Raw genomic sequence first — 19,042 nt, 5'->3', positions numbered from 1 at the left:
TAGGCAGTGCATTCGAATGTTGCCACCTGCGTGGAGTGCAATGTCAATCCTGAGCATCTCGCAGCTGCATCTCGAGACGATCGTGGTAAATATCGGTTCTTGCAAGCGTCAGCGTAGCGTCAGTCGAGCAAAGTCGAGACAAGTCAAGCTGAGAGATGTTGCACAGTTTATTAAACGGTGCGCGACGCAGACAACGCTTTTCCAAGCGTCCCATGTCACGCACCGAAGAGGGCGCATGCCTCCACGCAGCAGAGTGGCGCAGTGGAAGCGTGCTGGGCCCATAACCCAGAGGTCCGTGGATCGAAACCCCGCTCTCCTAAAATTATTCTTTTTCTTGGGTGCTTCGAGCTCGATCATTAAGCCTGGTGTGCGCTGATTCAGCGTCAACAGCAAACCCTGTACAGTCGAGAAAAGTCAAGCTGAGAGATGTTGCACAGTTTATTAAACGGTACGCGACGCAGACAACGCTTTTCCAAGCGTCCCATGTCACGCACCGAAGAGGGCGCATGCCTCCACGCAGCAGAGTGGCGCAGTGGAAGCGTGCTGGGCCCATAACCCAGAGGTCCGTGGATCGAAACCCCGCTCTCCTAAAATTATTCTTTTTCTTGGGTGCTTCGAGCTCGATCATTAAGCCTGGTGTGCGCTGATTCAGCGTCAACAGCAAACCCTGTACGTTCTGAAACGACGACGACGTCGTCGTGTGAAGAATACGAGAAACACTTGCTAAGACGCAGAGTTTCTTACGATTCTGCAGCAACTACATTTCTCGATCACAACGTTAATGTCCTTTCGGGCCACACGTGCAACTTTCGCGATATAAAAATCGCACCTCCCCGGCGGGAAATCGAACCCCAGTCTCCCGCTTGACAGGCGGGGATACTAACCACTATACTACCGAGGAATACGCAAGCGGTACTTATAATCCACGCACACTTATGTTTCTCAAGCAGGTGATACATCTCAAATCTAGCGTCCCGATGCTTTCAGAGTCAGCTGCTACGAAGTAAAAGTATGCCCCAGGTGAGGCTCGAACTCACAACCCCGGCATTGCTCACGGCTACTGCCTTATAAGTACCGTGCGCTAACCAATTGCGCCACTGGGGCTACAGCAGGGTGCTTTCAGTTAGCGGTATTCGCTTTGCTGCCATCCTGTTGTGGCTACAGACCCGTCATACGACCGTCACCTGCGGCCATACTGCGACTTTAGCACCTGGCTACGGATCCTTCATACGATTCTTGTTTCATATGCTACACTTGCAAGCATATCAACCGCTTGTCATCACCGAAAAATTGCAGAAAAACGCGCGCCTTGCCTTCTGCTACCTGTCCAACAGCGAGGGCAGATGTGTGGCAAGCTCTAAGATATGCAGGCGCACCGTGGCCGAGCAGCTGGAGGAGAGATGCCTTCCTTGGCAGCTCCCTGCAGAGTGCGGAAGACCAGAATGGCCGCGCCGCCGTTGTCAGTGGACGACACGCAGTTGCAGAGCCACGGAGAACACGTTGCTCTGCGACGTGTACCCGCCTCATATTACGAAACGCGAACTGTGGCCCTGTGGCGCAACGGATAACGCGTCTGACTACGGATCAGAAGATTCCAGGTTCGAATCCTGGCAGGGTCGGCATTTTGTTAGTTGCGGGCGCGTAGCTAGGCAGTGCATTCGAATGTTGCCACCTGCGTGGAGTGCAATGTCAATCCTGAGCATCTCGCAGCTGCATCTCGAGACGATCGTGGTAAATATCGCTTCTTTCAAGCGTCAGCGTAGCGTCAGTCGAGCAAAGTCGAGACAAGTCAAGCTGAGAGATGTTGCACAGTTTATTAAACGGTGCGCGACGCAGACAACGCTTTTCCAAGCGTCCCATGTCACGCACCGAAGAGGGCGCATGCCTCCACGCAGCAGAGTGGCGCAGTGGAAGCGTGCTGGGCCCATAACCCAGAGGTCCGTGGATCGAAACCCCGCTCTCCTAAAATTATTCTTTTTCTTGGGTGCTTCGAGCTCGATCATTAAGCCTGGTGTGCGCTGATTCAGCGTCAACAGCAAACCCTGTACAGTCGAGAAAAGTCAAGCTGAGAGATGTTGCACAGTTTATTAAACGGTGCGCGACGCAGACAACGCTTTTCCAAGCGTCCCATGTCACGCACCGAAGAGGGTGCATGCCTCCACGCAGCAGAGTGGCGCAGTGGAAGCGTGCTGGGCCCATAACCCAGAGGTCCGTGGATCGAAACCCCGCTCTCCTAAAATTATTCTTTTTCTTGGGTGCTTCGAGCTCGATCATTAAGCCTGGTGTGCGCTGATTCAGCGTCAACAGCAAACCCTGTACGTTCTGAAACGACGACGACGTCGTCGTGTGAAGAATACGAGAAACACTTGCTAAGCTGCAGAGTTTCTTACGATTCTGCAGCAACTACATTTCTCGATCACAACGTTAATGTCCTTTCGGGCCACACGTGCAACTTTCGCGATATAAAAATCGCCCCTCCCGGCGGGAAATCGAACCCCAGTCTCCCGCGTGACAGGCGGGGATACTAACCACTATACTACCGAGGAAAACGCAAGCGGTACTTATAATCCACGCACACTTATGTTTCTCAAGCAGGTGATACATCTCAAATCTAGCGTCCCGATGCTTTCAGAGTCGGCTGCTACGAAGTAAAAGTATGCCCCAGGTGAGGCTCGAACTCACAACCCCGGCATTGCTCACGGCTACTACCTTATAAGTACCGTGCGCTAACCAATTGCGCCACTGGTGCTACAGCAGGGTGCTTTCAGTTAGCGGTATTCGCTTTGCTGCCATCCTGTTGGCTACAGACCCGTCATACGACCGTCACCTGCGGCCATACTGCGACTTTAGCACCTGGCTACGGATCCTTCGTACGATTTTTGTTTCATATGCTACACTTGAAAGCATATCAACCGCTTGTCATCACCGTAAAATTGCAGAAAAACGCGCGCCTTGCCTTCTGCTACCTGTCCAACAGCGAGGGCAGATGTGTGGCAAGCTCTAAGCTATGCAGGCGCACCGTGGCCGAGCAGCTGGAGGAGAGATGCCTTCCTTGGCAGCTCCCTGCAGAGTGCGGAAGACCAGAATGGCCGCGCCGCCGTTGTCAGTGGACGACACGGAGTTGCAGAGCCACGGAGAACACGTTGCTCTGCGACGTGTACCCGCCTCATATTACGAAACGCGAACTGTGGCCCTGTGGCGCAACGGAGAACGCGTCTGACTACGGATCAGAAGATTCCAGGTTCGTATCCTGGCAGGGTCGGCATTTTGTTAGTTGCGGGCGCGTAGCTAGGCAGTGCATTCGAAAGTTGCCACCTGCGTGGAGTGCAATGTCAATCCTGAGCATCTCGCAGCTGCATCTCGAGACGATCGTGGTAAATATCGCTTCTTGCATTGGTCAGTCGAGCAAAGTCGAGACAAGTCAAGCTGAGAGATGTTGCACAGTTTATTAAACGGTACGCGACGCAGCCAACGCTTTTCCAAGCGTCCCATGTCACGCACCGAAGAGGGCGCACGCCTCCACGCAGCGGAGTGGCGCAGTGGAAGCGTGCTGGGCCCATAACCCAGAGGTCCGTGGATCGAAACCACGCTCTGCTAAAAATATACTTTTTCTTGGGTGCTTCGAGCTCGATCATTAAGCCTGGTGTGCGCTGATTCAGCGTCAACAGCAAACCCTGTACGTTCTGAAACGACGACGACGTCGTCGTGTGAAGAATACGAGAAACACTTGCTAAGACGCAGAGTTTCTTACGATTCTGCAGCAACTACATTTCTCGATCACAACGTTAATGTCCTTTCGGGCCACACGTGCAACTTTCGCGATATAAAAATCGCACCTCCCCGGCGGGGAATCGAACCCCGGTCTCCCGCGTGACAGGCGGGGATACTAACCACTATACTACCGAGGAATACGCATGCGGTACTTATAATCCACGCACACTTATGTTTCTCAAGCAGGTGATACATCTCAAATCTAGCGTCCCGATGCTTTCAGAGTCAGCTGCTACGAAGTAAAAGTATGCCCCAGGTGAGGCTCGAACTCACAACCCCGGCATTGCTCACGGCTACTACCTTATAAGTACCGTGCGCTAACCAATTGCGCCACTGGGGCTACAGCAGGGTGCTTTCAGTTAGCGGTATTCGCTTTGCTGCCATCCTGTTGGCTACAGACCCGTCATACGACCGTCACCTGCGGCCATACTGCGACTTTAGCACCTGGCTACGGATCCTTCGTACGATTTTTGTTTCATATGCTACACTTGCAAGCATATCAACCGCTTGTCATCACCGTAAAATTGCAGAAAAACGCGCGCCTTGCCCTCTGCTACCTGTCCAACAGCGAGGGCAGATGTGTGGCAAGCTCTAAGCTATGCAGGCGCACCGTGGCCGAGCAGCTGGAGGAGAGATGCCTTCCTTGGCAGCTCCCTGCAGAGTGCGGAAGACCAGAATGGCCGCGCCGCCGTTGTCAGTGGACGACACGCAGTTGCAGAGCCACGGAGAACACGTTGCTCTGCGACGTGTACCCGCCTCATATTACGAAACGCGAACTGTGGCCCTGTGGCGCAACGGATAACGCGTCTGACTACGGATCAGAAGATTCCAGGTTTGTATCCTGGCAGGGTCGGCATTTTGTTAGTTGCGGGCGCGTAGCTAGGCAGTGCATTCGAATGTTGCCACCTGCGTGGAGTGCAATGTCAATCCTGAGCATCTCGCAGCTGCATCTCGAGACGATCGTGGTAAATATCGCTTCTTGCAAGCGTCAGCGTAGCGTCAGTCGAGCAAAGTCGAGACAAGTCAAGCTGAGAGATGTTGCACAGTTTATTAAACGGTGCGCGACGCAGACAACGCTTTTCCAAGCGTCCCATGTCACGCACCGAAGAGGGCGCATGCCTCCACGCAGCAGAGTGGCGCAGTGGAAGCGTGCTGGGCCCATAACCCAGAGGTCCGTGGATCGAAACCCCGCTCTCCTAAAATTATTCTTTTTCTTGGGTGCTTCGAGCTCGATCATTAAGCCTGGTGTGCGCTGATTCAGCGTCAACAGCAAACCCTGTACAGTCGAGAAAAGTCAAGCTGAGAGATGTTGCACAGTTTATTAAACGGTACGCGACGCAGACAACGCTTTTCCAAGCGTCCCATGTCACGCACCGAAGAGGGCGCATGCCTCCACGCAGCAGAGTGGCGCAGTGGAAGCGTGCTGGGCCCATAACCCAGAGGTCCGTGGATCGAAACCCCGCTCTCCTAAAATTATTCTTTTTCTTGGGTGCTTCGAGCTCGATCATTAAGCCTGGTGTGCGCTGATTCAGCGTCAACAGCAAACCCTGTACGTTCTGAAACGACGACGACGTCGTCGTGTGAAGAATACGAGAAACACTTGCTAAGCTGCAGAGTTTCTTACGATTCTGCAGCAACTACATTTCTCGATCACAACGTTAATGTCCTTTCGGGCCACACGTGCAACTTTCGCGATATAAAAATCGCACCTCCCCGGCGGGAAATCGAACCCCAGTCTCCCGCGTGACAGGCGGGGATACTAACCACTATACTACCGAGGAATACGCAAGCGGTACTTATAATCCACGCACACTTATGTTTCTCAAGCAGGTGATACATCTCAAATCTAGCGTCCCGATGCTTTCAGAGTCGGCTGCTACGAAGTAAAAGTATGCCCCAGGTGAGGCTCGAACTCACAACCCCGGCATTGCTCACGGCTACTACCTTATAAGTACCGTGCGCTAACCAATTGCGCCACTGGGGCTACAGCAGGGTGCTTTCAGTTAGCGGTATTCGCTTTGCTGCCATCCTGTTGGCTGCAGACCCGTCATACGACCGTCACCTGCGGCCATACTGCGACTTTAGCACCTGGCTACGGATCCTTCGTACGATTTTTGTTTCATATGCTACACTTGAAAGCATATCAACCGCTTGTCAGCACCGAAAAATTGCAGAAAAACGCGCGCCTTGCCTTCTGCTACCTGTCCAACAGCGAGGGCAGATGTGTGGCAAGCTCTAAGCTATGCAGGCGCACCGTGGCCGAGCAGCTGGAGGAGAGATGCCTTCCTTGGCAGCTCCCTGCAGAGTGCGGAAGACCAGAATGGCCGCGCCGCCGTTGTCAGTGGACGACACGCAGTTGCAGAGCCACGGAGAACACGTTGCTCTGCGACGTGTACCCGCCTCATATTACGAAACGCGAACTGTGGCCCTGTGGCGCAACGGAGAACGCGTCTGACTACGGATCAGAAGATTCCAGGTTCGTATCCTGGCAGGGTCGGCATTTTGTTAGTTGCGGGCGCGTAGCTAGGCAGTGCATTCGAAAGTTGCCACCTGCGTGGAGTGCAATGTCAATCCTGAGCATCTCGCAGCTGCATCTCGAGACGATCGTGGTAAATATCGCTTCTTGCAAGCGTCAGTCGAGCAAAGTCGAGACAAGTCAAGCTGAGAGATGTTGCACAGTTTATTAAACGGTACGCGACGCAGACAACGCTTTTCCAAGCGTCCCATGTCACGCACCGAAGAGGGCGCATGCCTCCACGCAGCAGAGTGGCGCAGTGGAAGCGTGCTGGGCCCATAACCCAGAGGTCCGTGGATCGAAACCCCGCTCTCCTAAAATTATTCTTTTTCTTGGGTGCTTCGAGCTCGATCATTAAGCCTGGTGTGCGCTGATTCAGCGTCAACAGCAAACCCTGTAAGTTCTGAAACGACGACGACGTCGTCGTGTGAAGAATACGAGAAACACTTGCTAAGACGCAGAGTTTCTTACGATTCTGCAGCAACTACATTTCTCGATCACAACGTTAATGTCCTTTCGGGCCACACGTGCAACTTTCGCGATATAAAAATCGCACCTCCCCGGCGGGGAATCGAACCCCAGTCTCCCGCGTGACAGGCGGGGATACTAACCACTATACTACCGAGGAATACGCAAGCGGTACTTATAATCCACGCACACTTATGTTTCTCAAGCAGGTGATACATCTCAAATCTAGCGTCCCGATGCTTTCAGAGTCAGCTGCTACGAAGTAAAAGTATGCCCCAGGTGAGGCTCGAACTCACAACCCCGGCATTGCTCACGGCTACTGCCTTATAAGTACCGTGCGCTAACCAATTGCGCCACTGGGGCTACAGCAGGGTGCTTTCAGTTAGCGGTATTCGCTTTGCTGCCATCCTGTTGTGGCTACCGACCCGTCATACGACCGTCACCTGCGGCCATACTGCGACTTTAGCACCTGGCTACGGATCCTTCATACGATTCTTGTTTCATATGCTACACTTGCAAGCATATCAACCGCTTGTCATCACCGAAAAATTGCAGAAAAACGCGCGCCTTGCCTTCTGCTACCTGTCCAACAGCGAGGGCAGATGTGTGGCAAGCTCTAAGATATGCAGGCGCACCGTGGCCGAGCAGCTGGAGGAGAGATGCCTTCCTTGGCAGCTCCCTGCAGAGTGCGGAAGACCAGAATGGCCGCGCCGCCGTTGTCAGTGGACGACACGCAGTTGCAGAGCCACGGAGAACACGTTGCTCTGCGACGTGTACCCTCCTCATATTACGAAACGCGAACTGTGGCCCTGTGGCGCAACGGATAACGCGTCTGACTACGGATCAGAAGATTCCAGGTTCGAATCCTGGCATGGTCGGCATTTTGTTAGTTGCGGGCGCGTAGCTAGGCAGTGCATTCGAATGTTGCCACCTGCGTGGAGTGCAATGTCAATCCTGAGCATCTCGCAGCTGCATCTCGAGACGATCGTGGTTAATATCGCTTCTTGCAAGTGTCAGCGTAGCGTCAGTCGAGCAAAGTCGAGACAAGTCAAGCTGAGAGATGTTGCACAGTTTATTAAACGGTGCGCGACGCAGACAACGCTTTTCCAAGCGTCCCATGTCACGCACCGAAGAGGGCGCATGCCTCCACGCAGCAGAGTGGCGCAGTGGAAGCGTACTGGGCCCATAACCCAGAGGTCCGTGGATCGAAACCCCGCTCTCCTAAAATTATTCTTTTTCTTGGGTGCTTCGAGCTCGATCATTAAGCCTGGTGTGCGCTGATTCAGCGTCAACAGCAAACCCTGTACAGTCGAGAAAAGTCAAGCTGAGAGATGTTGCACAGTTTATTAAACGGTGCGCGACGCAGACAACGCTTTTCCAAGCGTCCCATGTCACGCACCGAAGAGGGCGCATGCCTCCACGCAGCAGAGTGGCGCAGTGGAAGCGTGCTGGGCCCATAACCCAGAGGTCCGTGGATCGAAACCCCGCTCTCCTAAAATTATTCTTTTTCTTGGGTGCTTCGAGCTCGATCATTAAGCCTGGTGTGCGCTGATTCAGCGTCAACAGCAAACCCTGTACGTTCTGAAACGACGACGACGTCGTCGTGTGAAGAATACGAGAAACACTTGCTAAGCTGCAGAGTTTCTTACGATTCTGCAGCAACTACATTTCTCGATCACAACGTTAATATCCTTTCGGGCCACACGTGCAACTTTCGCGATATAAAAATCGCCCCTCCCCGGCGGGAAATCGAACCCCATTCTCCCGCGTGACAGGCGGGGATACTAACCACTATACTACCGAGGAATACGCAAGCGGTACTTATAATCCACGCACACTTATGTTTCTCAAGCAGGTGATACATCTAAAATCTTGCGTCCCGATGCTTTCAGAGTCAGCTGCTACGAAGTAAAAGTATGCCCCAGGTGAGGCTCGAACTCACAACCCCGGCATTGCTCACGGCTACTACCTTATAAGTACCGTGCGCTAACCAATTGCGCCACTGGGGCTACAGCAGGGTGCTTTCAAGTAGCGGTATTCGCTTTGCTGCCATCCTGTTGGCTACAGACCCGTCATACGACCGTCACCTGCGGCCATACTGCGACTTTAGCACCTGGCTACGGAACCTTCGTACGATTTTTGTTTCATATGCTACACTTGAAAGCATATCAACCGCTTGTCATCACCGAAAAATTGCAGAAAAACGCGCGCCTTGCCTTCTGCTACCTGTCCAACAGCGAGGGCAGATGTCTGGCAAGCTCTAAGCTATGCAGGCGCACCGTGGCCGAGCAGCTGGAGGAGAGATGCCTTCCTTGGCAGCTCCCTGCAGAGTGCGGAAGACCAGAATGGCCGCGCCGCCGTTGTCAGTGGACGACACGCAGTTGCAGAGCCACGGAGAACACGTTGCTCTGCGACGTGTACCCGCCTCATATTACGAAACGCGAACTGTGGCCCTGTGGCGCAACGGATAACGCGTCTGACTACGGATCAGAAGATTCCAGGTTCGTATCCTGGCAGGGTCGGCATTTTGTTAGTTGCGGGCGCGTAGCTAGGCAGTGCATTCGAATGTTGCCACCTGCGTGGAGTGCAATGTCAATCCTGAGCATCTCGCAGCTGCATCTCGAGACGATCGTGGTAAATATCGCTTCTTGCAAGCGTCAGCGTAGCGTCAGTCGAGCAAAGTCGAGACAAGTCAAGCTGAGAGATGTTGCACAGTTTATTAAGCTGAGAGATGTTGCACAGTTTATGAAACGGTACGCGACGCAGACAACGCTTTTCCAAGCGTCCCATGTCACGCACCGAAGAGGGCGCACGCCTCCACGCAGCAGAGTGGCGCAGTGGAAGCGTGCTGGGCCCATAACCCAGAGGTCCGTGGATCGAAACCACGCTCTGCTAAAATTATTCTTTTTCTTGGGTGCTTCGAGCTCGATCATTAAGCCTGGTTTGCGCTGATTCAGCGTCAACAGCAAACCCTGTGCGTTCTGAAACGACGACGACGTCGTCGTGTGAAGAATACGAGAAACACTTGCTAAGACGCAGAGTTTCTTACGATTCTGCAGCAACTACATTTCTCGATCACAACGTTAATGTCCTTTCGGGCCACACGTGCAACTTTCGCGATATAAAAATCGCACCTCCCCGGCGGGGAATCGAACCCCGGTCTCCCGCGTGACAGGCGGGGATACTAACCACTATACTACCGAGGAATACGCAATCGGTACTTATAATGCACGCACACTTATGTTTCTCAAGCAGGTGATACATCTCAAATCTAGCGTCCCGATGCTTTCAGAGTCAGCTGCTACGAAGTAAAAGTATGCCCCAGGTGAGGCTCGAACTCACAACCCCGGCATTGCTCACGGCTACTACCTTATAAGTACCGTGCGCTAACCAATTGCGCCACTGGGGCTACAGCAGGGTGCTTTCAGTTAGCGGTATTCGCTTTGCTGCCATCCTGTTGGCTACAGACCCGTCATACGACCGTCACCTGCGGCCATACTGCGACTTTAGCACCTGGCTACGGATCCTTCGTACGATTTTTGTTTCATATGCTACACTTGAAAGCATATCAACCGCTTGTCATCACCGAAAAATTGCAGAAAAACGCGCGCCTTGCCTTCTGCTACCTGTCCAACAGCGAGGGCAGATGTGTGGCAAGCTCTAAGCTATGCAGGCGCACCGTGGCCGAGCAGCTGGAGGAGAGATGCCTTCCTTGGCAGCTCCCTGCAGAGTGCGGAAGACCAGAATGGCCGCGCCGCCGTTGTCAGTGGACGACACGCAGTTGCAGAGCCACGGAGAACACGTTGCTCTGCGTCGTGTACCCGCCTCATATTACGAAACGCGAACTGTGGCCCTGTGGCGCAACGGATAACGCGTCTGACTACGGATCAGAAGATTCCAGGTTCGTATCCTGGCAGGGTCGGCATTTTGTTAGTTGCGGGCGCGTAGCTAGGCAGTGCATTCGAATGTTGCCACCTGCGTGGAGTGCAATGTCAATCCTGAGCATCTCGCAGCTGCATCTCGAGACGATCGTGGTAAATATCGCTTCTTGCAAGCGTCAGCGTAGCGTCAGTCGAGCAAAGTCGAGACAAGTCAAGCTGAGAGATGTTGCACAGTTTATTAAACGGTGCGCGACGCAGACAACGCTTTTCCAAGCGTCCCATGTCACGCACCGAAGAGGGCGCATGCCTCCACGCAGCAGAGTGGCGCAGTGGAAGCGTACTGGGCCCATAACCCAGAGGTCCGTGGATCGAAACCCCGCTCTCCTAAAATTATTCTTTTTCTTGGGTGCTTCGAGCTCGATCATTAAGCCTGGTGTGCGCTGATTCAGCGTCAACAGCAAACCCTGTACAGTCGAGAAAAGTCAAGCTGAGAGATGTTGCACAGTTTATTAAACGGTGCGCGACGCAGACAACGCTTTTCCAAGCGTCCCATGTCACGCACCGAAGAGGGCGCATGCCTCCACGCAGCAGAGTGGCGCAGTGGAAGCGTGCTGGGCCCATAACCCAGAGGTCCGTGGATCGAAACCCCGCTCTCCTAAAATTATTCTTTTTCTTGGGTGCTTCGAGCTCGATCATTAAGCCTGGTGTGCGCTGATTCAGCGTCAACAGCAAACCCTGTACGTTCTGAAACGACGACGACGTCGTCGTGTGAAGAATACGAGAAACACTTGCTAAGACGCAGAGTTTCTTACGATTCTGCAGCAACTACATTTCTCGATCACAACGTTAATGTCCTTTCGGGCCACACGTGCAACTTTCGCGATATAAAAATCGCACCTCCCCGGCGGGGAATCGAACCCCGGTCTCCCGCGTGACAGGCGGGGATACTAACCACTATACTACCGAGGAATACGCAATCGGTACTTATAATGCACGCACACTTATGTTTCTCAAGCAAGTGATATATCTCAAATCTAGCGTCCCGATGCATTCAGAGTCAGCTGCTACGAAGTAAAAGTATGCCCCAGGTGAGGCTCGAACTCACAACCCCGGCATTGCTCACGGCTACTACCTTATAAGTACCGTGCGCTAACCAATTGCGCCACTGGGGCTACAGCAGGGTGCTTTCAGTTAGCGGTATTCGCTTTGCTGCCATCCTGTTGGCTACAGACCCGTCATACGACCGTCACCTGCGGCCATACTGCGACTTTAGCACCTGGCTACGGATCCTTCGTACGATTTTTGTTTCATATGCTACACTTGAAAGCATATCAACCGCTTGTCATCACCGAAAAATTGCAGAAAAACGCGCGCCTTGCCTTCTGCTACCTGTCCAACAGCGAGGGCAGATGTGTGGCAAGCTCTAAGCTATGCAGGCGCACCGTGGCCGAGCAGCTGGAGGAGAGATGCCTTCCTTGGCAGCTCCCTGCAGAGTGCGGAAGACCATAATGGCCGCGCCGCCGTTGTCAGTGGACGACACGCAGTTGCAGAGCCACGGAGAACACGTTGCTCTGCGACATGTACCCGCCTCATATTACGAAACGCGAACTGTGGCCCTGTGGCGCAACGGATAACGCGTCTGACTACGGATCAGAAGATTCCAGGTTCGTATCCTGGCAGGGTCGGCATTTTGTTAGTTGCGGGCGTGTAGCTAGGCAGTGCATTCGAATGTTTGCCACCTGCGTGGAGTGCAATGTCAATCCTGAGCATCTCGCAGCTGCATCTCGAGACGATCGTGGTAAATATCGCTTCTTGCAAGCGTCAGCGTAGCGTCAGTCGAGCAAAGTCGAGACAAGTCAAGCTGAGAGATGTTGCACAGTTTATTAAGCTGAGAGATGTTGCACAGTTTATTAAACGGTACGCGACGCAGACAACGCTTTTCCAAGCGTCCCATGTCACGCACCGAAGAGGGCGCACGCCTCCACGCAGCAGAGTGGCGCAGTGGAAGCGTGCTGGGCCCATAACCCAGAGGTCCGTGGATCGAAACCACGCTCTGCTAAAATTATTCTTTTTCTTGGGTGCTTCGAGCTCGATCATTAAGCCTGGTGTGCGCTGATTCAGCGTCAACATCAAACCCTGTACGTTCTGAAACGACGACGATGTCGTCGTGTGAAGAATACGAGAAACACTTGCTAAGACGCAGAGTTTCTTACGATTCTGCAGCAACTACATTTCTCGATCACAACGTTAATGTCCTTTCGGGCCACACGTGCAACTTTCGCGATATAAAAATCGCACCTCCCCGGCGGGGAATCGAACCCCGGTCTCCCGCGTGACAGGCGGGGATACTAACCACTATACTACCGAGGAATACGCAATCGGTACTTATAATGCACGCACACTTATGTTTCTCAAGCAAGTGATATATCTCAAATCTAGCGTCCCGATGCATTCAGAGTCAGCTGCTACGAAGTAAAAGTATGCCCCAGGTGAGGCTCGAACTCACAACCCCGGCATTGCTCACGGCTACTGCCTTATAAGTACCGTGCGCTAACCAATTGCGCCACTGGGGCTACAGGAGGGTGCTTTCAGTTAGCGGTATTCGCTTTGCTGCCATCCTGTTGTGGCTACAGACCCGTCATACGACCGTCACCTGCGGCCATACTGCGACTTTAGCACCTGGCTACGGATCCTTCGTACGATTTTTGTTTCATATGCTACACTTGAAAGCATATCAACCGCTTGTCATCACCGAAAAATTGCAGAAAAACGCGCGCCTTGCCTTCTGCTACCTGTCCAACAGCGAGGGCAGATGTGTGGCAAGCTCTAAGCTATGCAGGCGCACCGTGGCCGAGCAGCTGGAGGAGAGATGCCTTCCTTGGCAGCTCCCTGCAGAGTGGGGAAGACCAGAATGGCCGCGCCGCCGTTGTCAGTGGACGACACGCAGTTGCAGAGCCACGGAGAACACGTTGCTCTGCGACATGTACCCGCCTCATATTACGAAACGCGAACTGTGGCCCTGTGGCGCAACGGATAACGCGTCTGACTACGGATCAGAAGATTCCAGGTTCGTATCCTGGCAGGGTCGGCATTTTGTTAGTTGCGGGCGCGTAGCTAGGCAGTGCATTCGAATGTTGCCACCTGCGTGGAGTGCAATGTCAATCCTGAGCATCTCGCAGCTGCATCTCGAGACGATCGTGGTAAATATCGCTTCTTGCAAGCGTCAGCGTAGCGTCAGTCGAGCAAAGTCGAGACAAGTCAAGCTGAGAGATGTTGCACAGTTTATTAAGCTGAGAGATGTTGCACAGTTTATGAAACGGTACGCGACGCAGACAACGCTTTTCCAAGCGTCCCATGTCACGCACCGAAGAGGGCGCACGCCTCCACGCAGCAGAGTGGCGCAGTGGAAGCGTGCTGGGCCCATAACCCAGAGGTCCGTGGATCGAAACCACGCTCTGCTAAAATTATTCTTTTTCTTGGGTGCTTCGAGCTCGATCATTAAGCCTGGTGTGCGCTGATTCAGCGTCAACAGCAAACCCTGTACGTTCTGAAACGACGACGATGTCGTCGTGTGAAGAATACGAGAAACACTTGCTAAGACGCAGAGTTTCTTACGATTCTGCAGCAACTACATTTCTCGATCACAACGTTAATGTCCTTTCGGGCCACACGTGCAACTTTCGCGATATAAAAATCGCACCTCCCCGGCGGGGAATCGAACCCCGGTCTCCCGCGTGACAGGCGGGGATACTAACCACTATACTACCGAGGAATACGCAATCGGTACTTATAATGCACGCACACTTATGTTTCTCAAGCAGGTGATACATCTCAAATCTAGCGTCCCGATGCTTTCAGAGTCAGCTGCTACGAAGTAAAAGTATGCCCCAGGTGAGGCTCGAACTCACAACCCCGGCATTGCTCACGGCTACTACCTTATAAGTACCGTGCGCTAACCAATTGCGCCACTGGGGCTACAGCAGGGTGCTTTCAGTTAGCGGTATTCGCTTTGCTGCCATCCTGTTGGCTACAGACCCGTCATACGACCGTCACCTGCGGCCATACTGCGACTTAAGCACCTGGCTACGGATCCTTCGTACGATTTTTGTTTCATATGCTACACTTGAAAGCATATCAACCGCTTGTCATCACCGAAAAATTGCAGAAAAACGCGCGCCTTGCCTTCTGCTACCTGTCCAACAGCGAGGGCAGATGTGTGGCAAGCTCTAAGCTATGCAGGAGCACCGTGGCCGAGCAGCTGGAGGAGAGATGCCTTCCTTGGCAGCTCCCTGCAGAGTGCGGAAGACCAGAATGGCCGCGCCGCCGTTGTCAGTGGACGACACGCAGTTGCAGAGCCACGGAGAACACGTTGCTCTGCGACATGTACCCGCCTCATATTACGAAACGCGAACTGTGGCCCTGTGGCGCAACGGATAACGCGTCTGACTACGGATCAGAAGATTCCAGGTTCGTATCCTGGCAGGGTCGGCATTTTGTTAGTTGCGGGCGCGTAGCTAGGCAGTGCATTCGAATGTTGCCACCTGCGTGGAGTGCAATGTCAATCCTGAGCATCTCGCAGCTGCATCTCGAGACGATCGTGGTAAATATCGCTTCTTGCAAGCGTCAGCGTAGCGTCAGTCGAGCAAAGTCGAGACAAGTCAAGCTGAGAGATGTTGCACAGTTTATTAAGCTGAGAGATGTTGCACAGTTTATTAAACGGTACGCGACGCAGACAACGCTTTTCCAAGCGTCCCATGTCACGCACCGAAGAGGGCGCACGCCTCCACGCAGCAGAGTGGCGCAGTGGAAGCGTGCTGGGCCCATAACCCAGAGGTCCGTGGATCGAAACCACGCTCTGCTAAAATTATTCTTTTTCTTGGGTGCTTCGAGCTCGATCATTAAGCCTGGTGTGCGCTGATTCAGCGTCAACAGCAAACCCTGTACGTTCTGAAACGACGACGATGTCGTCGTGTGAAGAACACGAGAAACACTTGCTAAGACGCAGAGTTTCTTACGATTCTGCAGCAACTACATTTCTCGATCACAACGTTAATGTCCTTTCGGGCCACACGTGCAACTTTCGCGATATAAAAATCGCACCTCCCCGGCGGGGAATCGAACCCCGGTCTCCCGCGTGACAGGCGGGGATACTAACCACTATACTACCGAGGAATACGCAATCGGTACTTATAATGCACGCACACTTATGTTTCTCAAGCAGGTGATACATCTCAAATCTAGCGTCCCGATGCTTTCAGAGTCAGCTGCTACGAAGTAAAAGTATGCCCCAGGTGAGGCTCGAACTCACAACCCCGGCATTGCTCACGGCTACTACCTTATAAGTACCGTGCGCTAACCAATTGCGCCACTGGGGCTACAGCAGGGTGCTTTCAGTTAGCGGTATTCGCTTTGCTGCCATCCTGTTGGCTACAGACCCGTCATACGACCGTCACCTGCGGCCATACTGCGACTTTAGCACCTGGCTACGGATCCTTCGTACGATTTTTGTTTCATATGCTACACTTGAAAGCATATCAACCGCTTGTCATCACCGAAAAATTGCAGAAAAACGCGCGCCTTGCCTTCTGCTACCTGTCCAACAGCGAGGGCAGATGTGTGGCAAGCTCTAAGCTATGCAGGAGCACCGTGGCCGAGCAGCTGGAGGAGAGATGCCTTCCTTGGCAGCTCCCTGCAGAGTGCGGAAGACCAGAATGGCCGCGCCGCCGTTGTCAGTGGACGACACGCAGTTGCAGAGCCACGGAGAACACGTTGCTCTGCGACATGTACCCGCCTCATATTACGAAACGCGAACTGTGGCCCTGTGGCGCAACGGATAACGCGTCTGACTACGGATCAGAAGATTCCAGGTTCGTATCCTGGCAGGGTCGGCATTTTGTTAGTTGCGGGCGCGTAGCTAGGCAGTGCATTCGAATGTTGCCACCTGCGTGGAGTGCAATGTCAATCCTGAGCATCTCGCAGCTGCATCTCGAGACGATCGTGGTAAATATCGCTTCTTGCAAGCGTCAGCGTAGCGTCAGTCGAGCAAAGTCGAGACAAGTCAAGCTGAGAGATGTTGCACAGTTTATTAAGCTGAGAGATGTTGCACAGTTTATTAAACGGTACGCGACGCAGACAACGCTTTTCCAAGCGTCCCATGTCACGCACCGAAGAGGGCGCACGCCTCCACGCAGCAGAGTGGCGCAGTGGAAGCGTGCTGGGCCCATAACCCAGAGGTCCGTGGATCGAAACCACGCTCTGCTAAAATTATTCTTTTTCTTGGGTGCTTCGAGCTCGATCATTAAGCCTGGTGTGCGCTGATTCAGCGTCAACAGCAAACCCTGTACGTTCTGAAACGACGACGATGTCGTCGTGTGAAGAATACGAGAAACACTTGCTAAGACGCAGAGTTTCTTACGATTCTGCAGCAACTACATTTCTCGATCACAACGTTAATGTCCTTTCGGGCCACACGTGCAACTTTCGCGATATAAAAATCGCACCTCCCCGGCGGGGAATCGAACCCCGGTCTCCCGCGTGACAGGCGGGGATACTAACCACTATACTACCGAGGAATACGCAATCGGTACTTATAATGCACGCACACTTATGTTTCTCAAGCAAGTGATATATCTCAAATCTAGCGTCCCGATGCATTCAGAGTCAGCTGCTACGAAGTAAAAGTATGCCCCAGGTGAGGCTCGAACTCACAACCCCGGCATTGCTCACGGCTACTGCCTTATAAGTACCGTGCGCTAACCAATTGCGCCACTGGGGCTACAGGAGAGTTCTTTCAGTTAGCGGTATTCGCTTTGCTGCCATCCTGTTGTGGCTACAGACCCGTCATACGACCGTCACCTGCGGCCATACTGCGACTTTAGCACCTGGCTACGGATCCTTCGTACGATTTTTGTTTCATATGCTACACTTGAAAGCATATCAACCGCTTGTCATCACCGAAAAATTGCAGAAAAACGCGCGCCTTGCCTTCTGCTACCTGTCCAACAGCGAGGGCAGATGTGTGGCAAGATCTAAGCTATGCAGGCGCACCGTGGCCGAGCAGCTGGAGGAGAGATGCCTTCCTTGGCAGCTCCCTGCAGAGTGGGGAAGACCAGAATGGCCGCGCCGCCGTTGTCAGTGGACGACACGCAGTTGCAGAGCCACGGAGAACACGTTGCTCTGCGACATGTACCCGCCTCATATTACGAAACGCGAACTGTGACCCTGTGGCGCAACGGATAACGCGTCTGACTACGGATCAGAAGATTCCAGGTTCGTATCCTGGCAGGGTCGGCATTTTGTTAGTTGCGGGCGCGTAGCTAGGCAGTGCATTCGAATGTTGCCACCTGCGTGGAGTGCAATGTCAATCCTGAGCATCTCGCAGCTGCATCTCGAGACGATCGTGGTAAATATCGCTTCTTGCAAGCGTCAGCGTAGCGTCAGTCGAGCAAAGTCGAGACAAGTCAAGCTGAGAGATGTTGCACAGTTTATTAAGCTGAGAGATGTTGCACAGTTTATTAAACGGTACGCGACGCAGACAACGCTTTTCCAAGCGTCCCATGTCACGCACCGAAGAGGGCGCACGCCTCCACGCAGCAGAGTGGCGCAGTGGAAGCGTGCTGGGCCCATAACCCAGAGGTCCGTGGATCGAAACCACGCTCTGCTAAAATTATTCTTTTTCTTGGGTGCTTCGAGCTCGATCATTAAGCCTGGTGTGCGCTGATTCAGCGTCAACAGCAAACCCTGTACGTTCTGAAACGACGACGATGTCGTCGTGTGAAGAATACGAGAAACACTTGCTAAGACGCAGAGTTTCTTACGATTCTGCAGCAACTACATTTCTCGATCACAACGTTAATGTCCTTTCGGGCCACACGTGCAACTTTCGCGATATAAAAATCGCACCTCCCCGGCGGGGAATCGAACCCCGGTCTCCCGCGTGACAGGCGGGGATACTAACCACTATACTACCGAGGAATACGCAATCGGTACTTATAATGCACGCACACTTATGTTTCTCAAGCAAGTGATATATCTCAAATCTAGCGTCCCGATGCATTCAGAGTCAGCTGCTACGAAGTAAAAGTATGCCCCAGGTGAGGCTCGAACTCACAACCCCGGCATTGCTCACGGCTACTGCCTTATAAGTACCGTGCGCTAACCAATTGCGCCACTGGGGCTACAGGAGAGTGCTTTCAGTTAGCGGTATTCGCTTTGCTGCCATCCTGTTGTGGCTACAGACCCGTCATACGACCGTCACCTGCGGCCATACTGCGACTTTAGCACCTGGCTACGGATCCTTCGTACGATTTTTGTTTCATATGCTACACTTGAAAGCATATCAACCGCTTGTCATCACCGAAAAATTGCAGAAAAACGCGCGCCTTGCCTTCTGCTACCTGTCCAACAG

General features: G+C 53.1%; 41 non-coding genes across 41 annotated transcripts; 18 read left to right on the top strand and 23 right to left on the bottom strand.

The window, feature by feature from the left end:
• Window positions 1-829: 829 nt before the first annotated feature.
• Trnad-guc (transfer RNA aspartic acid (anticodon GUC)) lies at window positions 830-901 on the bottom strand. The gene has a single exon. It is a non-coding gene; the product is annotated as a tRNA-Asp (tRNA).
• A 111-nt stretch (window positions 902-1,012) lies between these two features.
• On the bottom strand, window positions 1,013-1,104 carry Trnai-uau (transfer RNA isoleucine (anticodon UAU)). Its single transcript is given in 2 exon segments — window positions 1,013-1,048; window positions 1,067-1,104. It is a non-coding gene; the product is annotated as a tRNA-Ile (tRNA).
• Window positions 1,105-1,546: 442 nt separating this feature from the next.
• On the top strand, window positions 1,547-1,619 carry Trnar-acg (transfer RNA arginine (anticodon ACG)). Its single transcript has one exon. It is a non-coding gene; the product is annotated as a tRNA-Arg (tRNA).
• A 1,038-nt stretch (window positions 1,620-2,657) lies between these two features.
• Window positions 2,658-2,749, bottom strand: Trnai-uau (transfer RNA isoleucine (anticodon UAU)). Its single transcript is given in 2 exon segments — window positions 2,658-2,693; window positions 2,712-2,749. It is a non-coding gene; the product is annotated as a tRNA-Ile (tRNA).
• Window positions 2,750-3,189: 440 nt separating this feature from the next.
• Window positions 3,190-3,262, top strand: Trnar-acg (transfer RNA arginine (anticodon ACG)). The gene has a single exon. It is a non-coding gene; the product is annotated as a tRNA-Arg (tRNA).
• A 574-nt stretch (window positions 3,263-3,836) lies between these two features.
• On the bottom strand, window positions 3,837-3,908 carry Trnad-guc (transfer RNA aspartic acid (anticodon GUC)). Its single transcript has one exon. It is a non-coding gene; the product is annotated as a tRNA-Asp (tRNA).
• A 111-nt stretch (window positions 3,909-4,019) lies between these two features.
• On the bottom strand, window positions 4,020-4,111 carry Trnai-uau (transfer RNA isoleucine (anticodon UAU)). The gene is given in 2 exon segments: window positions 4,020-4,055; window positions 4,074-4,111. It is a non-coding gene; the product is annotated as a tRNA-Ile (tRNA).
• A 440-nt stretch (window positions 4,112-4,551) lies between these two features.
• On the top strand, window positions 4,552-4,624 carry Trnar-acg (transfer RNA arginine (anticodon ACG)). The gene has a single exon. It is a non-coding gene; the product is annotated as a tRNA-Arg (tRNA).
• A 1,039-nt stretch (window positions 4,625-5,663) lies between these two features.
• Window positions 5,664-5,755, bottom strand: Trnai-uau (transfer RNA isoleucine (anticodon UAU)). Its single transcript is given in 2 exon segments — window positions 5,664-5,699; window positions 5,718-5,755. It is a non-coding gene; the product is annotated as a tRNA-Ile (tRNA).
• A 440-nt stretch (window positions 5,756-6,195) lies between these two features.
• Trnar-acg (transfer RNA arginine (anticodon ACG)) lies at window positions 6,196-6,268 on the top strand. Its single transcript has one exon. It is a non-coding gene; the product is annotated as a tRNA-Arg (tRNA).
• Window positions 6,269-6,842: 574 nt separating this feature from the next.
• Window positions 6,843-6,914, bottom strand: Trnad-guc (transfer RNA aspartic acid (anticodon GUC)). The gene has a single exon. It is a non-coding gene; the product is annotated as a tRNA-Asp (tRNA).
• Window positions 6,915-7,025: 111 nt separating this feature from the next.
• Window positions 7,026-7,117, bottom strand: Trnai-uau (transfer RNA isoleucine (anticodon UAU)). Its single transcript is given in 2 exon segments — window positions 7,026-7,061; window positions 7,080-7,117. It is a non-coding gene; the product is annotated as a tRNA-Ile (tRNA).
• A 442-nt stretch (window positions 7,118-7,559) lies between these two features.
• Window positions 7,560-7,632, top strand: Trnar-acg (transfer RNA arginine (anticodon ACG)). The gene has a single exon. It is a non-coding gene; the product is annotated as a tRNA-Arg (tRNA).
• Window positions 7,633-8,671: 1,039 nt separating this feature from the next.
• On the bottom strand, window positions 8,672-8,763 carry Trnai-uau (transfer RNA isoleucine (anticodon UAU)). The gene is given in 2 exon segments: window positions 8,672-8,707; window positions 8,726-8,763. It is a non-coding gene; the product is annotated as a tRNA-Ile (tRNA).
• A 440-nt stretch (window positions 8,764-9,203) lies between these two features.
• Window positions 9,204-9,276, top strand: Trnar-acg (transfer RNA arginine (anticodon ACG)). Its single transcript has one exon. It is a non-coding gene; the product is annotated as a tRNA-Arg (tRNA).
• A 301-nt stretch (window positions 9,277-9,577) lies between these two features.
• On the top strand, window positions 9,578-9,649 carry Trnam-cau (transfer RNA methionine (anticodon CAU)). The gene has a single exon. It is a non-coding gene; the product is annotated as a tRNA-Met (tRNA).
• Window positions 9,650-9,888: 239 nt separating this feature from the next.
• Window positions 9,889-9,960, bottom strand: Trnad-guc (transfer RNA aspartic acid (anticodon GUC)). The gene has a single exon. It is a non-coding gene; the product is annotated as a tRNA-Asp (tRNA).
• A 111-nt stretch (window positions 9,961-10,071) lies between these two features.
• Window positions 10,072-10,163, bottom strand: Trnai-uau (transfer RNA isoleucine (anticodon UAU)). The gene is given in 2 exon segments: window positions 10,072-10,107; window positions 10,126-10,163. It is a non-coding gene; the product is annotated as a tRNA-Ile (tRNA).
• Window positions 10,164-10,603: 440 nt separating this feature from the next.
• Trnar-acg (transfer RNA arginine (anticodon ACG)) lies at window positions 10,604-10,676 on the top strand. The gene has a single exon. It is a non-coding gene; the product is annotated as a tRNA-Arg (tRNA).
• Window positions 10,677-11,532: 856 nt separating this feature from the next.
• On the bottom strand, window positions 11,533-11,604 carry Trnad-guc (transfer RNA aspartic acid (anticodon GUC)). The gene has a single exon. It is a non-coding gene; the product is annotated as a tRNA-Asp (tRNA).
• A 111-nt stretch (window positions 11,605-11,715) lies between these two features.
• Window positions 11,716-11,807, bottom strand: Trnai-uau (transfer RNA isoleucine (anticodon UAU)). The gene is given in 2 exon segments: window positions 11,716-11,751; window positions 11,770-11,807. It is a non-coding gene; the product is annotated as a tRNA-Ile (tRNA).
• Window positions 11,808-12,247: 440 nt separating this feature from the next.
• Window positions 12,248-12,320, top strand: Trnar-acg (transfer RNA arginine (anticodon ACG)). Its single transcript has one exon. It is a non-coding gene; the product is annotated as a tRNA-Arg (tRNA).
• A 302-nt stretch (window positions 12,321-12,622) lies between these two features.
• Trnam-cau (transfer RNA methionine (anticodon CAU)) lies at window positions 12,623-12,694 on the top strand. Its single transcript has one exon. It is a non-coding gene; the product is annotated as a tRNA-Met (tRNA).
• A 239-nt stretch (window positions 12,695-12,933) lies between these two features.
• Window positions 12,934-13,005, bottom strand: Trnad-guc (transfer RNA aspartic acid (anticodon GUC)). The gene has a single exon. It is a non-coding gene; the product is annotated as a tRNA-Asp (tRNA).
• A 111-nt stretch (window positions 13,006-13,116) lies between these two features.
• Trnai-uau (transfer RNA isoleucine (anticodon UAU)) lies at window positions 13,117-13,208 on the bottom strand. The gene is given in 2 exon segments: window positions 13,117-13,152; window positions 13,171-13,208. It is a non-coding gene; the product is annotated as a tRNA-Ile (tRNA).
• A 442-nt stretch (window positions 13,209-13,650) lies between these two features.
• On the top strand, window positions 13,651-13,723 carry Trnar-acg (transfer RNA arginine (anticodon ACG)). Its single transcript has one exon. It is a non-coding gene; the product is annotated as a tRNA-Arg (tRNA).
• Window positions 13,724-14,024: 301 nt separating this feature from the next.
• On the top strand, window positions 14,025-14,096 carry Trnam-cau (transfer RNA methionine (anticodon CAU)). Its single transcript has one exon. It is a non-coding gene; the product is annotated as a tRNA-Met (tRNA).
• A 239-nt stretch (window positions 14,097-14,335) lies between these two features.
• On the bottom strand, window positions 14,336-14,407 carry Trnad-guc (transfer RNA aspartic acid (anticodon GUC)). The gene has a single exon. It is a non-coding gene; the product is annotated as a tRNA-Asp (tRNA).
• A 111-nt stretch (window positions 14,408-14,518) lies between these two features.
• Window positions 14,519-14,610, bottom strand: Trnai-uau (transfer RNA isoleucine (anticodon UAU)). The gene is given in 2 exon segments: window positions 14,519-14,554; window positions 14,573-14,610. It is a non-coding gene; the product is annotated as a tRNA-Ile (tRNA).
• A 440-nt stretch (window positions 14,611-15,050) lies between these two features.
• On the top strand, window positions 15,051-15,123 carry Trnar-acg (transfer RNA arginine (anticodon ACG)). The gene has a single exon. It is a non-coding gene; the product is annotated as a tRNA-Arg (tRNA).
• A 301-nt stretch (window positions 15,124-15,424) lies between these two features.
• Window positions 15,425-15,496, top strand: Trnam-cau (transfer RNA methionine (anticodon CAU)). The gene has a single exon. It is a non-coding gene; the product is annotated as a tRNA-Met (tRNA).
• A 239-nt stretch (window positions 15,497-15,735) lies between these two features.
• Window positions 15,736-15,807, bottom strand: Trnad-guc (transfer RNA aspartic acid (anticodon GUC)). Its single transcript has one exon. It is a non-coding gene; the product is annotated as a tRNA-Asp (tRNA).
• Window positions 15,808-15,918: 111 nt separating this feature from the next.
• On the bottom strand, window positions 15,919-16,010 carry Trnai-uau (transfer RNA isoleucine (anticodon UAU)). Its single transcript is given in 2 exon segments — window positions 15,919-15,954; window positions 15,973-16,010. It is a non-coding gene; the product is annotated as a tRNA-Ile (tRNA).
• Window positions 16,011-16,450: 440 nt separating this feature from the next.
• Trnar-acg (transfer RNA arginine (anticodon ACG)) lies at window positions 16,451-16,523 on the top strand. The gene has a single exon. It is a non-coding gene; the product is annotated as a tRNA-Arg (tRNA).
• Window positions 16,524-16,824: 301 nt separating this feature from the next.
• Window positions 16,825-16,896, top strand: Trnam-cau (transfer RNA methionine (anticodon CAU)). The gene has a single exon. It is a non-coding gene; the product is annotated as a tRNA-Met (tRNA).
• Window positions 16,897-17,135: 239 nt separating this feature from the next.
• On the bottom strand, window positions 17,136-17,207 carry Trnad-guc (transfer RNA aspartic acid (anticodon GUC)). The gene has a single exon. It is a non-coding gene; the product is annotated as a tRNA-Asp (tRNA).
• Window positions 17,208-17,318: 111 nt separating this feature from the next.
• On the bottom strand, window positions 17,319-17,410 carry Trnai-uau (transfer RNA isoleucine (anticodon UAU)). Its single transcript is given in 2 exon segments — window positions 17,319-17,354; window positions 17,373-17,410. It is a non-coding gene; the product is annotated as a tRNA-Ile (tRNA).
• Window positions 17,411-17,852: 442 nt separating this feature from the next.
• On the top strand, window positions 17,853-17,925 carry Trnar-acg (transfer RNA arginine (anticodon ACG)). The gene has a single exon. It is a non-coding gene; the product is annotated as a tRNA-Arg (tRNA).
• A 301-nt stretch (window positions 17,926-18,226) lies between these two features.
• Window positions 18,227-18,298, top strand: Trnam-cau (transfer RNA methionine (anticodon CAU)). The gene has a single exon. It is a non-coding gene; the product is annotated as a tRNA-Met (tRNA).
• A 239-nt stretch (window positions 18,299-18,537) lies between these two features.
• Window positions 18,538-18,609, bottom strand: Trnad-guc (transfer RNA aspartic acid (anticodon GUC)). The gene has a single exon. It is a non-coding gene; the product is annotated as a tRNA-Asp (tRNA).
• A 111-nt stretch (window positions 18,610-18,720) lies between these two features.
• Trnai-uau (transfer RNA isoleucine (anticodon UAU)) lies at window positions 18,721-18,812 on the bottom strand. The gene is given in 2 exon segments: window positions 18,721-18,756; window positions 18,775-18,812. It is a non-coding gene; the product is annotated as a tRNA-Ile (tRNA).
• Window positions 18,813-19,042: the final 230 nt, after the last annotated feature.

This window comes from Schistocerca cancellata, chromosome 9, assembly GCF_023864275.1.
Source record: "Schistocerca cancellata isolate TAMUIC-IGC-003103 chromosome 9, iqSchCanc2.1, whole genome shotgun sequence".
NCBI lineage: Eukaryota > Metazoa > Arthropoda > Insecta > Orthoptera > Acrididae > Schistocerca > Schistocerca cancellata.
The sequence above is the reverse complement of the archived record's forward strand: the minus strand, read 5'-3'. Positions and strand labels throughout refer to the sequence as shown.